This window comes from Panulirus ornatus, chromosome 50, assembly GCF_036320965.1.
Source record: "Panulirus ornatus isolate Po-2019 chromosome 50, ASM3632096v1, whole genome shotgun sequence".
Taxonomy (NCBI): domain Eukaryota; kingdom Metazoa; phylum Arthropoda; class Malacostraca; order Decapoda; family Palinuridae; genus Panulirus; species Panulirus ornatus.
In genome coordinates, this window is record NC_092273.1 from 27921868 (window position 1) to 27934896 (window position 13029).

At 39.5% G+C, this 13029-nt stretch overlaps 1 long non-coding RNA gene across 1 annotated transcript; it reads left to right on the plus strand.

Annotated features, from left to right (window-relative positions):
- Positions 1–1184: 1184 nt before the first annotated feature.
- Positions 1185–11926, plus strand: LOC139764462 (uncharacterized). Its single transcript, XR_011716380.1, has 3 exons — positions 1185–1279; positions 11534–11601; positions 11814–11926. It is a non-coding gene; the product is annotated as an uncharacterized lncRNA (long non-coding RNA).
- Positions 11927–13029: the final 1103 nt, after the last annotated feature.

The following is a 13029-nucleotide window of genomic DNA, read 5'->3' on the forward strand; positions in this document are numbered from 1 at the left end:
GTCTTTTCCTAGAGCTACCTCGCGCGCGTGCGGGGGAATGGGGGTGTCATTTCATGTGTGGCGGGGTGGCGACGGGAATGAATGAGGGCAGATAGTATGAATTATGTACATGTGTATATTTGTATATGTCTGTGTATGTATATGTCTGTGTATGTATATGTATTTGTACGTTAAGTGTATAGGTATGTAAATGTGCGTGTGGACGTGTACGTATACACATGTGTATGTGAGTGGGTTGGGGCATTCTTTCGTCTGTTTCCTTGCGCTACCTCGCTAACGCGGGAGACAGCGACAAAGTATAATAATAATAATAATAAAAAAAACGTAGGTAAGTAACGAGCGTCCTGGGCAAGTAGAGTGTAGAATCTAGAGTTTCTACGCGACCTAAAACTTAGTCATGAAGGCACCTTGAACACGATACATGTATGAAAATGTAACCCTTACTGATAGTAGACTCAAGCACCAGTACAGGGGGGAATCAGTGTGATATACTACTGTTATATCTGTTTAGATCAGACCGAAGTCAGTCGATACGAGGTACATAATTGGGTCAGGGAGATGTGTAGACGGAGAGAGAGAGAGAGAGAGAGAGAGAGAGAGAGAGAGAGAGAGAGAGAGAGAGAGAGAGAGAGAGAGAGCGCACATGAATTTTCGTGGTCAGAATTATGAAAGGAAAATGCTGGATTAATTTGATTTTCTTGAATTACCGAAATCCAGGCCTTAGCAGAAGTTTCCTTATCGCTTCATTTTCTACGTATCAAAATCAAAATCATTAGGAAGTGTTTAGAAGTGGGTGAACAATAGCTGTCAAACACTGTCATTTGCTGGTTTGTCATACCATTTCATGACATGTCACTATATCCATCAACTTAATAAAGTCAAAAATATATACATCGATATGTGAATTTTTCACTGAATCTACTGGACAAAAATATGTTGATTACGTACACGACGAACAACATTTGAACCTTTAATTACCTTAGAGAGTTGCCAACATCGAGTCGTAGCCTATTCAAAAACCTACTTAAACCTTTACGTAGGATTCGAATCAAACTAAAACATTGAACCTAAGTATCGACTATAAGAACTCCTGATCAAGATCATTATCTTAAGTAAGTAATATCGTGCTAAATGAGGTATCTATTTGGGTAATTACATCACCTCTGGCAATACCAAGGGTTGGACGGGCCACAGTCACCGGCAACCGGCCCCTCCACTTCAAGCCTAGCTCAGGACCGCGAGGATGGTGATGGGGTATTGTATACAGGTTTGGTATTAGGTGAGGTGTTGTACGTGAGTTTTAGTATGTAACTTAAGAGGAATTCTGAGGACGAATAAGTTTATCTGGGAATTTTGTTTGAGGTTGTGGTAATTGGCCAGAAATGCCAAAGCATTTTGGCAGTGAGAATTTCATGTTTTCTTAGTTTGGATTTGAAGTTCGTTGTACAGCCACGATTTCATATAGTTCAACTGTTCGTATAGTATACTGTTTTGTCTTGGTGGATCAGGTATCTAGCAATTGTCGCCACAGTGTTGAACACTAGTGATGTTGGTGGAAGTGTTTTATCGATGTGTCTATGCAAGACTACGGTATATTGGTTCTGGGGTGTTAGGGCATAAACACCACCAGTTTAAACCTTACATAGTTTGTGGCAGGGAAAACTAGGCTGTAGGGAAGAGGACGATGTGCACGCGTAAAGGTATTAACTCGTTTCGGTATCTAAACTTCGGTCATTATGTAGAATTGTACTATTGTAGTTGTAAAAGGTTAACGACCATTAGTAACGTACTATAGTAGTTACAATACGTTTATGTACATTAAGTCAACACTGTTTTTAGCAGTTTTAAATGTTAGTCAATTTAATGGTAGATTTATTGTGGTTATCGTATATTGATACAAATTGACATTAACTCTGCGTTAGTTTTACTTTACGGTGTCTGTTATTTCCTTGTTTGATAATTTGAATATAAGGTTTAAGTTGAGGCTGTCGTGTTCAAGGTTTAACAGCAAATGAAAAAAAAAGTATATTACGTTTGGCTCATTAATTTGTATCTGTAAACTGTTGCGCATCAATGAAAGTTGACAAATCTTTTATCTATAAATTATCTACGGTAATCTGAGATTTCTGCGGTATATGATTGCGACATTTAACGAAACTAAAATATACCAATTACTGTAGATTGGAAAATTGCTTGTCTAATTTGGTTAATTCCATAGTTCATACGTGTTCCGTGTTGTACTTTGTAGACTGTAATCTAGGGTTGACGTGTACATGTAGGGATATTTGATAATCTTTTGAGTACAGTTGTGTTAAAGCTGACGCGCTTAAGCGTCCATTACGACTTTGTGAACTAGAATTGGTTAAGCTTAAGCTTCGTATGGCTTGGCTTTCGATTTTGTAGTATTAATAACGGCGCCAGATTTGGGGTATTATAGATTTTACGTTATTAGATAAGGGGATAATTAAGGATTACGAAGACAGGTGAAAAGTCTGGATTAACGTAAGTAGGTGGAACTTTGTTACCTGTGACAAACCCTTCCCAATGTACAAATGTACATTGTGGCTCACCAGTATTATAGTTGAAAGGCACCACACACCTGTTGCTAAACATGAGCTTCAAATGTCTAGATTCTTGAGCCATTCCACACTGCCCTGCAGCAGACCACAATGTTGGTAGATTTCCACTAAAAAAGAAATCTTGTTTGGGAATTTCGTAATTTTTTTTTTCCACTCTCACGCCTACCTATTTATGACTAGTTTATCATTGCAGTCAAGAATATAATGCTCCAAATTTGGCTACTTTGTGTTCTAAGTTCTAGATCATATACCTGAAATGATCAATTGATAAAGGTTGAAGCGGTGGAGGTAAACTGGAATCTCAACATTCTTTCGTAAATGGATAAGTGAAGTCATACGTCTTTGAGATCCTAAACCTTGCGTTTTCGCTGTTGGGGTTATAATACACAGTAATTGTGGGGTATAATCCGTATGGTAATCATGTTCTGGGGTATAATCCATATGGTAATCATGTTCTGGGGTATAATCCATATGGTAATCATGTTCTGGGGTATAATCCGTATGGTAATCATGTTCTGGGATATAATCCGTATGGTAATCATTTATGAATTAATCTACTCGTAAAAAGTAGTTTTATATGCCCAAGAAAACTTAGATTATTCTGTGCAGGCTGGGCACTTTGTTTAATTTTTTTGCTGCATTGGATAAATTATTTTCTGCAGGATAGGCACTTTTAATATTTTTGTGCTGCATTGGATAAGTTTTAAGTGAACGGGATCTGTACATCAATGTGGCTTGGTGAAAGTGGGTGATGTGTTCCCTCGTTAGGTTGGCAATGATACCCTGGGTATCTCGTGTTCGCATCCTGCTGGGAATATCTTGTTAGGGAAGAATAACTGGCGCGCATTTACACTCCTCTAAATTTGCCTGCAGGGTCGCGTACAACAGAGGCAGTTAGGTTAAATTCGATTCTAATTTCAAAGCAAATTCGAATTTCAAAGCAAATTTGAGATATAACAAATTTACATTGATGTAAATAGAAGTATTTTTACGAAGCTAAAGAGATTTCAATGCGGCAGTATAAACAAAGCTGACGATGTATTTATGATGGTATCTGCTGAGTGGCGCCAGTGAATATGATAATCACCTTTGAAGACCCGCAGATACTTGAAAATATAGATAGCAGCTTTTAGATAATTCCTACGTCGTCTTGGTTGTCTTTGGATATGCCTTGTATTGGATAACCTTCTGTTCGTAGGTGATCGATGTGGAAGGCTTGGGTTCGCAGTTATTTTACATGTTTTCTCATATTTGCTGTGGTCCACAATGTAGCGAGAAAGAAATATTCATCAGTAATTTTGATTTAAGGGATCACGCATTACTGTTAGGAGGATTGGTTTGCAAATATTCAAGATATTCGAGTAGTTTTGAGGCTCGAAACGACCCCAGTGTCCCGCTCTGTGTTGCCTCGCATTGTTGTTGCTCATGAGGGTGGAAGGTCTGTGCACTACGTATTGAATGGTTGGAAATCCTTTCACAACCCGTTGATAAGCATTACTCAGCCTAGGATATCCTAGATATCATAGTACTTTGATAAAACCAGTTTGCACCAATGCAAATGGAAATATTTTATACAGCAGTATGTATCGAAGCTAAGAATTGCAATGCGGCAGTATAAACAGAGCATTAGCTGAGTGGCGCAAATACCTGGAATATAGATGGCTTCTTAGGTCATTTCTACGTCATGGTTGTCTTTGGATATTGCTTGTGTATATATATATATATATAATTTTTTTTTTTTTTTTTTTATACTTTGTCGCTGTCTCCCGCGTTTGCGAGGTAGCGCAAGGAAACAGACGAAAGAAATGGCCCAACCCCCCCCCCCCCCATACACATGTACATACACACGTCCACACACGCAAATATACATACCTACACAGCTTTCCATGGTTTACCCCAGACGCTTCACATGCCTCGATTCACTCCACTGACAGCACGTCAACCCCTGTATACCACATCGCTCCAATTCACTCTATTCCTTGCCCTCCTTTCACCCTCCTGCATGTTCAGGCCCCGATCACACAAAATCTTTTTCACTCCATCTTTCCACCTCCAATTTGGTCTCCCTCTTCTCCTCGTTCCCTCCACCTCCGACACATATATCCTCTTGGTCAATCTTTCCTCACTCATTCTCTCCATGTGCCCAAACCATTTCAAAACACCCTCTTCTGCTCTCTCAACCACGCTCTTTTTATTTCCACACATCTCTCTTACCCTTACGTTACTTACTCGATCAAACCACCTCACACCACACATTGTCCTCAAACATCTCATTTCCAGCACATCCATCCTCCTGCGCACAAGTCTATCCATAGCCCACGCCTCGCAACCATACAACATTGTTGGAACCACTATTCCTTCAAACATACCCATTTTTGCTTTCCGAGATAATGTTCTCGACTTCCACACATTTTTCAAGGCTCCCAAAATTTTCGCCCCCTCCCTCACCCTATGATCCACTTCCGCTTCCATGGTTCCATCAGCTGCCAGATCCACTCCCAGATATCTAAAACACTTCACTTCCTCCAGTTTTTCTCCATTCAAACTCGCCTCCCAATTGACTTGACCCTCAACCCTACTGTACCTAATAACTTTGCTCTTATTCACATTTACTCTTAACTTTCTTCTTTCACACACTTTACCAAACTCGGTCACCAGCTTCTGCAGTTTCTCACATGAATCAGCCACCAGCGCTGTATCATCAGCGAACAACTGACTCGCTTCCCAAGCTCTCTCATCCCCAACAGACTTCATACTTGCCCCTCTTTCCAAAACTCTTGCATTCACCTCCCTAACAACCCCATCTATAAACAAATTAAACAACCATGGAGACATCACACACCCCTGCCGCAAACCTACATTCACTGAGAACCAATCACTTTCCTCTCTTCCTACACGTACACATGCCTTACATCCTCGATAAAAACTTTTCACTGCTTCTAACAACTTTCCTCCCACACCATATATTCTTAATACCTTCCACAGAGCATCTCTATCAACTCTATCATATGCCTTCTCCAGATCCATAAATGCTACATACAAATCCATTTGCTTTTCTAAGTATTTCTCACATACATTCTTCAAAGCAAACACCTGATCCACACATCCTCTACCACTTCTGAAACCACACTGCTCTTCCCCAATCTGATGCTCTGTACATGCCTTCACCCTCTCAATCAATACCCTCCCATATAATTTACCAGGAATACTCAACAAACTTATACCTCTGTAATTTGAGCACTCTTATCCCCTTTGCCTTTGTACAATGGCACTATGCACGCATTCCGCCAATCCTCAGGCACCTCACCGTGAGTCATACATACATTAAATAACCTTACCAACCAGTCAACAATACAGTCACCCCCTTTTTTAATAAATTCCACTGCAATACCATCCAAACCTGCTGCCTTGCCGGCTTTCATCTTCCGCAAAGCTTTTACTACCTCTTCTCTGTTTACCAAATCATTTTCCCTAACCCTCTCACTTTGCACACCACCTCGACCAAAACACCCTATATCTGCCACTCTATCATCAAACACATTCAACAAACCTTCAAAATACTCACTCCATCTCCTTCTCACATCACCACTACTTATCACCTCCCCATTTGCGCCCTTCACTGAAGTTCCCATTTGCTCCCTTGTCTTACGCACTTTATTTACCTCCTTCCAGAACATCTTTTTATTCTCCCTAAAATTTAATGATACTCTCTCACCCCAACTCTCATTTGCCCTTTTTTCACCTCTTGCACCTTTCTCTTGACCTCCTGTCTCTTTCTTTTATACGTCTCCCACTCAACTGCAATTTTTTCCCTGCAAAAATCGTCCAAATGCCTCTCTCTTCTCTTTCACTAATACTCTTACTTCATCCCACCACTCACTACCCTTTCTAATCAACCCACCTCCCACTCTTCTCATGCCACAAGCATCTTTTGCGCAATCCATCACTGATTCCCTAAATACATCCCATTCCTCCCCCACTCCCCTTACTTCCATTGTTCTCGCCTTTTTCCATTCTGTACTCAGTCTCTCCTGGTACTTCCTCCCACAAGTCTCCTTCCCAAGCTCACTTACTCTCACCACCCTCTTCACCCCAACATTCACAGGTATTCACAGGGAATACCTGGTTTAAAAAGCGAGATATACATAAGTATACTTATGTAAGTAGGAGAGATGGTCAGAGAGCGTTATTGGATTGTGTTAATTGACAGGCGCGCGAAAGAGAGACTTTTGGATGTTAATGTGCTGAGAGGTGCAACTGGAGGGATGTCTGATCATTATCTTGTGGAGGCTAAGGTGAAGATTTGTATATATATATATATATATATATATATATATATATATATATATATATATATATATATCATATACAAATGAGTTTTTGAGAGTATCGTTATATTTTAGGGAGAATAAAAATGTTTTGGAAGGAGGTAAATAAAGTGCGTAAAACGAAAACAAATGGGAACATTGGTAAAAGGGGCTAATGGAGGTAATAACAAGTAGTGATGAGGAAATGGAATGAGTATTTTGAAGGTTGGTTGAATGTTTGATAGTGGCAGATACAGGGTGTTTTGGTCGAGGTGGTGTGAGAAGTGTGTCGGAGAATGTTTTGGTAAACAGAAGAGGTAGTGAAAGCTTTGCGGAAGATTAAAGCCGGCAAGGCGGCGGGTTTGGATGGTATTGCAGCGGAATTTATTAAAAAGGGGGTGAATGTTGACTGGTTGGTGAGGATACTCAATATATGTGTGGCTTATGGAGAAGTGCCTGAGGATTGGCGGATTGCATACATAGTGCCATTGTACAAAGGCAAAGGGGATAAAGATGAGTGTTCAAATTAGGTATGTTTGAGTTTTCCTGGAAAATTGTATGGGTGGGTATTGAGAGGGTGAAGGCATGTACAAAGCATCGATTGGGGAAGAGCAGTGTGGTTTCAGAAGTGGTAGATGTGTGGATCAGGTGTTTGCTTTGAAGAATGTATGAGAAATACTTAGAAAAACAAATGTTGTATGTAGCATATATGGATCTGGAGAATACATATGATAGTTGATAGAGATGCTCTGTGGAAGGTATTGAGTATATGGGTTGGAAGGTAAGTTGCTGGAAGCAGTGAAAAGTTTTTATCAAGGATGCAAGGCATGTACGAATAGGAAGAGAGGAAAGTGATTGGTTCCCAGTGAATGTCTGTTTGCGGCAGGGGTGCGTGATGTCTCCATGGTTAATTTGTATGGGGTTGTTAGGGAGATGAATGCAAGAGTTTTGGGTAGGGGAAAGTTTGCGGTCTGTTGATGAGAAGGCTTGGAAAGTGTCAGTTGTTCGCTGATTGTGCTGGTGGCTGATTTGGGTGAGAAACTGCATAAGATGGTGACTGAGTTTGGTAGTGTGAAAGAAGAAAGCTGAGAGTAAATGAACAAGAGGAAGGTTATTAGGTACAGTAGGATTGAGGGACAAGTCAATTGGGAGAAAAACTGGAGAAAGTGAAGTGTTTGATATCTGGTAGTGAATTTAGCGGATGGAACCATGGAAGCGGAAGCGGGTCACAGGTTGGGGGAGGGGGCGAAGATTCTGGGTGTGTTGAAGAATGTGTGGAAGGCGAGAGCATCATCTCGGAGAACAAAAATGGGTATGTTTGAAGGAATAGTGGTTCCAACAACGTTATATGGTTGCGAGGCGTGTTCTATAGATAGGGTTGTGCGGAGGTGGAGGATGTGTTGGAAATGAGATGTTTAAGGACATTGTGGTGAGGAGGTTTGATCGAGTAAGGAATGAAAGGGTGAGATGTGTGGTAATAAAGCATGGTTGAGAGAGCAGAAGAGGGTGCACTGAAATGGTTTGGTCACATGGAGAGAATGAGAGGATTGACAGGATATATGTCATAGGTGGAAGGATGGAGTGAAAGATTTTAAGCGATCGGGGCCTGAACATCCAGGAGGGTGAAATGCGTGCAAGGAATCGGAACCATGTGGTATACCGGGGTCGACGTGCTGTCAGGTGGATTGAACCAGGGCATGTGAAATGTCTGGGGTAAACCATGGAAAGTTGTGGGTCCTAGATGTGGAAAGGGAGCTGTGGTTTCGGTGCATTACACATGACAGCTAGAATGAGTGTGAACTAATGTGGCATTTCTTTATCTGGCGCTACCTCGTTGGGATAGGGTGGGGAGGGGCATTTTGTGTTGTGGGGTTGCGACGGGAATGGGTGAAGGTAGCAAGTATATGTGCATGTGTATATACGTATGTATATATAGACATACGTTGAAATGTATATAGGCGGGTTGGGCCATTCCTAGGATGTTTCCTTGCGCTACCTCGCTGACGCGGGAGAGGGCGATTAAGTATAATATAGTCTTCAATATCTTTATGGGGTATATCAAATGTCTCGACCTCTTTTAAAAATCTTGTAACAAAGTTATCTGGGCCGTTGTATCTATCAGGATATAATTGGTTCAAGTATTCTATTACATCACAGCTCACTTCTCTTAACTTCCACCTCCATCAGATCCTTGAAACATTTTCATTGGTTGATGTATTAGATTTCTTCCATTGTGAATACGGAGTTAAAAGAATTTCGTATGGTAGCCATTTCCTTTTCACTAGTTGTGTTCGTTTCGTGATGGTCCAATTCCTTCTTTTAATGTCTTCCTTTGTTTTGTATGTTTGAAGAATTCCTTAGGATTATATAGTTTCTAAGAATTTTTTTCGTCGCGTTTACTGTCTTATGAACTTCTTACACTCTATATTTTGATTTATTACTGGCGATTTTCATCGGTTCCCATTGATTTGAATTTTTCTTTCGGCGAACAAGACCTTCTGTTTTCCTATTCATTCATGGTTTTGAATCATTGCAAGTTCTCTTTGTGAGTCGTGTAATGTTTTTCAATGAGTAATGTGGTTTTGAAATTCCACATTTCATATATGTTTTGTCTAATTGATTCTTGGAATTTTTTTTCAAAATTTGCCCGCTTGGAATCTGGAGTATGTAATTTGATAATGTAAATTTTTCTAATCAAATTATGATCGCTGTTTGACAAACTCTCCTACTTCGCAAGAGTTAAGTTTGGGTCACTGGTGAGGACAGGATCAAGAATGTGTTTGATTAACTTTTCTAGAGAAGCGTCTTCAATCAGTTCCGTTACTCTTCGTTCCCTCTGTTACCTGTTAACGTGTTCTAGTTTGTCTGGACTGTTGGTCTCTTACTGTTATACCCTTCTCTGTTTACTGTAGTTTTGATTTCATTGTATAACATCTTATCGTCTTTTTGCTTACGAGGTTTATACATGACGGAGAGACGTAGTTTACTTCTGAATTTGTAATGTCAATTTGGTCTTGTCTACTTTGGTTATTTCAACAGGGGTTTGCTTATCAACGTATTGCAAAACTCCACCACCTCCCCTGTACAAGCGATCTTTCGTTAATACTTTATATTCGGATATTGCTAACTACCATCAAGTGTATATTCTCACTCTACCCACGTTTGAGATGGCAATAATGTTCGGTATATCAGTAGCTACATAGGGTAAAAGTTCATAGCATGTCATAATGATGCTCCGGGTATTTGTGTATATCAAACTTTGGAGTTATATACGGACTTGGTATTTGATTTTTGTCTTTGTATTGTCACTGTTAATGTCTAGGTGTGCAGCAGCGGGAGCTATTGTTCTTGTTAGAACAATTACACAAAATGATTTTGAAATATCAAGATGATATAGATACGCAATCATGCTATTCCTGATGAGCTTCGCTTGAAATTGGTAATTTGCCGTAAATCATACCCGTTGAAGGAGATTCGATAGTTGTATCAGATAGTAAACTAGAAGTAAGGATAGCCACATCAAACTTTGGTCCAGTTTTGATATAGTGTATAACTAAATTTTTGACGTAAGAATTGAACATTGGACGGATCGGGACGATAGCAGGTTCACGACGAGGCTGTCTGCCACTGTCAAATAATAGCGAGTTTTTATTTGCCTAAGAATGTTCAGGGTTGGTGATATGGGTAGGTAAACATTGTGGCATATCTAGTAGAAACCAGGCATAAATGTATCCATTTATAGATTTAGATGAATGCATTTGATAACATTAAGGGCAATTATTTCGTATGACGTTAAATGTTAAGGAAATGATAAAGGATTTCGTTATATGGGAAAGCCATTAGAGGATAAATGATATCGGTTATCGGTAAGTGAAAGTACTTTGGGAAGTTTAGGTGGTATATATATATATATATATATATATATATATATATATATATATATATATATATATGTCACACTAGCCCGTGATACGTTATTTAGGTGAAATCGCACTTCAGTAGTTCATATAACTTTATTCAACATGTAAATCTTCTATACATGTGGCATGACATGTTTCGTGGAGACAATCCACCTCATCAGGTGATGCCAATACTAAACTTAGTGAAATCCTAGTATCACAACGAGTCCCACCGTCCACCACTAGTCTGTACACACCAACCAATGTCCACTTTCTGGCCATAACCGTTGTGAGCGAGGGTGATTAAGGGGGGGTCAAATGGCGGTGGTTGACCTGGGTGTGTACATAAACTGTTTTTGTCAATCTCGTCGTAATGATTTGGCTAATGCTAGGATGGGCTTTGAAACTGCTTGGGGACAAATTAAAGTATTAGTAATTAAGAATGACGTCACGTGTGGCATATTGAAAATCCCGTTATACCCCTCTGATTATACCACATGTAACAATCTTAATTGCCAATACGAAGAACTTTGTTCCAAGCCCATCCTAGCACGAAGAGGATATCTTGTTTTGGTAAGGTTAAAGTGCTTGGATGTGGCAGCTTTTCGTTCAGCGTCAGAGCGATGGGTGAAAAAATGCTTTAGGAGCTTCACACAAATGCATTGAAGTATTATACTGGTTATGATGCGGTCTTCAGTGGTATGTGGGTCCAGCTATAAAATGTCTCCAATAATGTTTTTACTTTCAGGGTGAATTTTCGAAGTAGGCTGGATTTTCGGTATGTGGCATTCATAACAAAGGGATTACAGAGTACAGGTCAGTGGCTAGAGGATTTATGTATGTTAGAAGGACGGAGACATGAGCGTTTCTAGCATTTGAAGAATTTTGATATTTAGATATAGGTTTAAATCGCGAACGTAAATTTGCTGTAAATCAAAGCCAGTGACATTAATACCAAAAGCAGAAGTGTTGCATTTCGTTGTCTTGAATATATGTAGAATAGTTTTGACAATTTTTTTGTTTTACAGGTTCCTTGGGATTTCTTCTACTGGTGTGGCCAAGGACAGAGCCAGGAAGTGTAGTTCAGGACGAGCAGACATATTGAAAATGTATTTTGAATAAATAAAAAATTTCCAAAACATTGAATAGTATTATTTCGATTTTGTCAGTATCACAAACATTGTCTACCAAAGTGTTGAGTAATGTATGGGTTTGAAAGCAATGTTATGTTCAAAGAGAATAGTCAGTTCATGGAATGTATTTACGTTGTATATTACAAAGCGAGTTTGTCTGGTCGGTTCTTGAAGCAATGTTCTGCAGGTGAAGTTGAGACATTGCAGGTTATAGTCTCCAGCCTGACTGCCAGGGTTAGCTAATAAAGTGGTAGACTCAATTATGAAAGGCTTTATATAGTCTTACTTGAGATGACACGATAGTAGTATTTAAAAGAATGTTTTTTCATTGTTTAAAACTGCATTTGAAGGTACAGCAGAAAATTACCAGACTTTCAAGAAGTTTAAGCGACAATTTGAATATAGATTTAGTATGAAAAAATATTAATCATTTAAGGTTCGTTATAAAACCATATTTGTCAACGTGGAAGGCTTTATTTATACTCTCTTAAACTTGGTATAACATTAAGGATTTTAATACAGAAAATTCAGAAATGTACACGAAACCCCCAGTTCCGAACTAGCCCCAGCTGGGACGTATTGTGATCATGGCGTTACTACGCTGAAATTGGCGACCACTAAGTCTTGAACAAGGACATACTTATACCACTGCGCACCAAATGGACTCCACCTTCATTGTGGAGTCCCAGGTTCCTTCAAGTACATAATGAGCTCGAGATATACAACCACCAAGACATCCACAAGTGGACTGTACCAATCAGATTGATTGGTTAGTCAAACCTATAGCACTTACTGGCAAACACTTTGGCTTTATCAGATCTGCCTCCTCTTACCCTTAATTGTCAAGTGTTCATTCTTGCAAATTCACTAGATACTAAAGTTTTTCCTACGAAGTTTGCTTCAAAACTTCCATTTTCGAACACTTTTTCTATACTTGGAATGTGGAATGTTTTGTGAACCTCTTATTAACGACCGTGACCTCTGATTACCCAGTTTAACTTACGTTATTAGCCGTGTCAGGTCATTCGAGTGCTTGTAAAACTTCATATTACCAGTTAAAAATCCTTCCTGAAAAACGATGCACAAAAAAAAAAGACTACGGAAATTTGTT